The sequence below is a fragment of the Gossypium arboreum genome, chromosome 13 (genome assembly GCF_025698485.1).
Source record: "Gossypium arboreum isolate Shixiya-1 chromosome 13, ASM2569848v2, whole genome shotgun sequence".
Taxonomy (NCBI): Eukaryota; Viridiplantae; Streptophyta; class Magnoliopsida; order Malvales; family Malvaceae; genus Gossypium; species Gossypium arboreum.
This window is the reverse complement of record NC_069082.1, coordinates 39,091,321-39,097,250: the sequence shown is the minus strand read 5'-3', so window position 1 is coordinate 39,097,250 and position 5,930 is coordinate 39,091,321. Positions and strand designations below refer to the sequence as shown.

Below are 5,930 nucleotides of genomic sequence, written 5' to 3'. Positions count from 1 at the left end.
ACCCCCAACCGAAGAGATGGCTAAAAACCCAGGCGATCAGCTGCCTCCTGCAACTGCAGCTAATTAAAATCCTGCTCCACGTACTATGTATGACTATGCTAAACCTTCTTTAACAAGAAATGAGTCTAGTATAGTTAGACCTGCTATTGCTGCGAATAATTTCGAACTAAAACCTAACACAATTCAGATGGTATAGTAGTTTGTTCAGTTTGATGGTTTGCAGGATGAGGATCCCAACACGCACTTGGCGAATTTTCTTGAATTTTGCGACACTTTCAAAATAAATGGCGTTTCTGATGATGCCATTCACCTTTGGTTATTCCCTTTTTCATTGAAAATAAAGTTAAACAGTGGTTTAACTCGTTACCACGAGGGTCTACCACTACTTGGGAACAGATGACCGAAAAATTCCTATTAAAATATTTTCCGACAACTAAAATAGCTAAGTTACATAATGATATCTCTTCGTTTGTGCAGATGGATTTAGAAACACTTTACGATGCATGGGAGAGATACAAGGACTTACTGAGAAGATGCCCTCACCATGGGTTACCTCTATGGCTGCAAGTTCAAACGTTCTATAATGGTGTGAATCCCTCGACAAGACAAATGATTAACGCAGCTGCTGGCGGAACCATCAACAATAAATCACTAGAAGATGCCTATGAATTTATGAGGAGATGTCACTGAATAACTATCAGTAGCAAGTTATGAGTACAAAGCCAACAAAAACAGTCGGCGTTTATAACATCGATTCAGTCACCATGCGCTCTAATCAGGTAGAACTTCTTAATAAAAAGATTGAGGGTTTACTTGGTTTTACGCAGGTACATCCAGTAATGAGGTGTGACTCAAGTGGCGGAGGTGTACATACAGACTACCAATCTTTCAATCCTACAACTGAAGAGGAACAAGTCAACTATATGGGTAACAATATCTTTAGATCTCAAAATAACCCATACAGTAATACTTATACTGCAGGTTGGAGGAACCACCCAAATTTCTCCTGGGGTGGTCAAGGGAATCAAAAGCCACAATACTTCAGGGTTTTCAACAGCCACCTTATCAACAAGACAAGAAACCAAACCTTGAAAAAATGCTTTCTAAATTTATCTCGGTGTCAGAAACCCATTTCCAAAATACTGAGATAGCCCTTAAGAATCAACAAGCATCGATCCAAGGACTCGAAACTCAGATAGGCCAGCTATCCAAACTAATCTCCGAATGACCACAAGGTAGCTTACCAAGTAATACTGAACCTAATCCGAGGGAACACCTCAATGCAATTAGTACTCCAAATAAGGAAGGATTCATTGCACTGGAGCCAGAATTCCAGCAAGACAACATGATGAACAAAGGTCGAGAAGAGGTAAACGATGATGATCCTAAACAGGTAAGTACGAATTATGAACCTCGTGTGCCTTATCCTAAAGCGATAACGAAAGACAGAACAGAAGAACAATTCGGTAAGTTTGTCAAACTCTTAAAGAAATTACATATTAACTTACCCTTTATTGAAGTTCTTTCGCAGATGCCTAACTCAAAAAAATTCTTAAAGGAACTTCTGACTAATAAAAGAAAATTAGACGTTATATCGCATGTTGAATTCAATGCAGTCTGCTCAGCTATTCTAAAGAATGAGCTACCTAACAAATTAAAAGATCCAGGGAGTTTTACAATTTCTTGCTTAATTGGTAGTTATCTGTGAATAATGCTTTAGCTGATCTAGGGGCAAGTATAAATGTTATCCAGTATAAAATGTTTGAACGACTAGGTCTTTGTAAACCCAAACAGACTAGGATGAATGTAATATCCTAATTTTTGGCCTAGTCAGAATGGTGGTTTCGAGACCACAAGTCGAGTCAGAGGTCCTACAACCCCTCCCCCTTACCGAAGTGGTACTTATAATGGAATTTCATGAGATTTGTATTGAATAAGTTTCCGGTTGAGAACCCAAAGAGTTCAGTGATAGAATAATTATAAGTATGATCAGAGATTGAAAATGAGCTGATAAGTAAAGTCAGAGCTAGTAAAGTATCGGATTGATATAAAGATTATTGGAATTATGCATTGTCCCAGTTAGAGAAGGAATTCTCTTTGGTAAATCGAATTACTCAGGTGCAAGGTCGAGAAAAGTGTAAATCGAAATTTATTCAAAACTGGCCTTCTTTAGTGAATGGTTTAATATGAAATTTGTGACGGTAGAACTAGTTGGGGAAATGATATTTGAAATGTGAACTATCTGAGTGTGACATTATGACCGGACAGATTTAGCGCTCTTTTGAGATGTTCTATGTGTTTACCCGTTCTCAGAAATATTTCTATGGCTATTGATCTTCTGAAGAAATTCTTGTTATATGGGAATGTCTTCTAATTCTGGGATTGGATGAAAGCATTGGTAGTCTGACTGGTTTGTAATTTAAATTGCTCTATATCATCGGGTATTCAATTTCATTTCGTCTGATAAGAATTGATGAGAGAATACGTAAGATATTATGATTCTGTTTCTTCTACTTAATGCTTCATCTGATATATATGTATGGGAAGATATATTGTTCTTGTTATATTTGATTCCAGTGGGATTAAATGATGTTTTCTTTTGGACTTTCTTTCTTTGAAGAATTATTAGGGTATTCTGTATTTTCTCTATGAGTTTGGTTTTCGATTCTCCGGCATAGTATCGTATCTTGGGTTTCTTTATCCTGGATCTCTTTATTCTGGATCTCTTTATTCTGGGTTTCTCTATCTTGGATTTCTTTATTCGTTTTTCTTGTTATCTTTATTCCATAATTTTTCAATTAAGACTCATGTTCGAAGTGCGTTCTTCAGCTCGTGATAATCATGTCAAATATGACTATACTTCTAATTTGATCTTGGTAATGTGGTGATTTTAGTATTGGGATTTTTCTAATTTCTGTGTAAGGATTTGACATCAGTAAAGGCATAAGTGATTAAAGTGCGAGTTTCAGTCGGTATGGTGAATTATTTATTTTAAAGATTTCATGTGACAATTATGTCAGGATATTTTTCTCAAGTCTGATAATAAAATTTCATTTTGTACGGATAAAAGAGTAAATAGTCTGAACGAGAAGTGTATATTTATTAGAAAGAGTTGGATATTAGTTAAAGTCACTACGAATGATAAGGTTTTCGTCTTATGAAAGCTGAAAAGTTTATTACATGTTGACAGAGTTCGGATAGATGAGAATATTGGTAACCGAAGCGTCTGAACTAGACTAGTCTACATTGAGCAAAGACTTCCTGACTTTCAAGAATGTAATTGTTGTATGAATTGTGATGTGTTTCAAGACAGTGAGGTAATGTGATAGTTTAGAGCATTCGATGTTACATAAAATCTAAGTTGTTAAAGAGGTTAAAGCCGAGCATTGGGATCTATCAAAATTATCCTTGCCAGTGTTGATATTAGGATGGAAATGAGAAGGATTATTCTTGAGGCCATATCAGAATTATTTCCATGGCAGAAAGAGGAAAATGTGATGTATCCTATTGTTAAATGTTTGGCGAGATCTATAAATCATATCGGTATTGAATGAATTCCTACTCATCGATTCATGGAATTTCAGGTCTCTTTGATTGTTGGATTTCTTGGAATTCTAGTCTCCATTAAATCAAGTTGAGATCCGGGTTTTATGTCATGATATCATGGGAAACTGAGAAGGGTTGAAAATTTAAGAACAGTTGAGAGTTGAAACTATAAGCTTTCAGATCATATGAGAAATTAAATAGATGTATTGGAGGTACAGCCTAAGTGAAAGTTCTTCAGCACCGAATATGAGATTAAAAGTGAAGACCACTTTTTCGATATGATTTTCGGGGACGAAAATCCTTAAAGCGAGGGAGAGTTGTAATATCCTGATTTTGGGCCTAGTCGGAATGGTGGTTTCGAGACCACAAATTCGAGATAGAAATAATTATTTTATAATTATTTTGAGGTCTATGATATGATTGCATGATTGTGTGAAAATTTCGTGAAGAAATTCTATGCAAAAAGTGCTTAATTTGAAATTAGGGACTAAATTGAATAAATTGCAAAACTTATGTTTTAGAAGCATTTTGCATAAAATTGAATTATATTATTAATTAGAGGTCCTTAAAGAGTAATTTTACCAATTTCTAAAAAAATTTTGGACAAAAATGGGCTTGTAAGGGTAAAAATTTAAAGAATAGTAAAAAGGGCATTTTGGTCATTTAGGGGTAAAATGAATTAAAAGACAAATTTTAAAACCCAAATGTGTCCATCTTCAACCCCATGGCCGAATATAGCAAGGAGAAACCATGGATAGGGTTTTTCAAGCTTCCAAGCTCGATTGTAAGTCCGTTCTAGCCTCGTTTTTAATGTTTTTTACGCTTTTGGAGTCTCGGTAACTTGATTTAGCTTATGCTAGCAATAATTTAACCTAGGGTTTATATTTGGAAAAATACCCATAGGTGAAATTTGTGTATTTTTGTGTTTTATGATAGAATCTGAGGTTTTAAATTATGTTAGACAACTTGTGCTACTCGGTTTTAAGTGAAAACAAGCAAAAGGGCTTAATCGGTAAAAATACCTAATAGTCATAAGTACATGTTAGAGTGAGAAATTGATGTTGCCATAGAAGGGAAGAATGATCAGCATGTCATAAAACATAAGAAAATAGGCTGAAGTTTAATTTACGAGCTTTGGGGCAAAAGTGTAAATATGCAAAAATTTAGGGGCAAAACTATAATTTTGCCAAAATATGATTTTGGGTCAATTTGAATAATGTGAGTCCTAATTAGACTATATTTTAAATGATAGAGCAAGGAAAACTGAAATTCGAGCTAAAATGGGAAAAATACCAAGTTGTGGACGAAATGGTAAAAGTAGCCATTTTCGCATACGAGGTAAGTTCATATGTAAATGTTGGTAACATAGTTATTATTTTAAATGTTTTAATGTTATTTAAATGATATGATAATTATTATGAAATATTATACTTGTGATAATTGTTTGATAATATGTCAAATTATGTGATATACTTGGAAAATGTGAAATACTACCGAGTCTCAGTATCTGCATTCCGTAGAAGATGGTTGAGACACATGATTGGGAAAAAGGTCCCGTTGAACCTTAGGAATGGATTAGGATACAAGTGACATGTCACTAGGATATTTGGGCATCCGAACTCGTTGAGTTGAGTCCGACTTCACTTATGGATGCGAATGTCCGAACTCGTTGAGTTGAGTCCGAGTTCGAGAGATGTAACTAGGCATCCGAGCTCGTTGAGTTGAGTCCGAGTTCACTTATGGGCAGGTTACATGGTAGCTTGGCTACATATATGGCACTTATGTGCAAACTTTCCATGTATCCAAATTATATTCCGATGTGTTCAACGGGTAAAATTCTACTCAAATGGAGGAATACTCGAGATGAAAGGGACGTATTGGTAAGTGTTGTGAAATGGATACTTTGAACAGGTATGTACTTAACCCTCGGGTTGAAAACTCGATATAACAACAATATGGTAATATGATAAATGAAAATGTGATATGAATATCTCGGTGATGATTATGCAAATGATGTTTTATGTTTGCTTATATAGTTGTGTTACTTGCTATTTGCATGTGAACTTACTAAGCATTTATGCTTACTCCCTCCTTTTCATTCCTTGTAGTTTTGACAAGCCAGCTCGGAAATCGGGAACGGTCGGAGGCTCGCTCACACTATCCGTGTATCATCTTGGCATAATGGCTTGTATATTTTGAGCATGGCATGTATAGCATTATAATCATTTTGTGTATATGGTCTTATGATATGGTTATTGAGTGGTATGGAAATGCTTGGTCATGATTAGCCATTGGAATGGCTAATCATGATCATATTTGGTGTTTTGTATGCTAAATTGCTAGCTAATCCAGGGAAACCATGAAATAGGTAAAATTTACCATAA

At 35.3% G+C, this 5,930-nt stretch overlaps 1 non-coding gene across 1 annotated transcript; it reads right to left on the bottom strand.

Moving 5' to 3' along the window:
- Nucleotides 1-445: 445 nt before the first annotated feature.
- Nucleotides 446-551, bottom strand: LOC128287432 (small nucleolar RNA R71). Its single transcript, XR_008278132.1, has one exon. It is a non-coding gene; the product is annotated as a small nucleolar RNA R71 (small nucleolar RNA).
- Between the last annotated feature and the right edge of the window lie 5,379 nt (nt 552-5,930).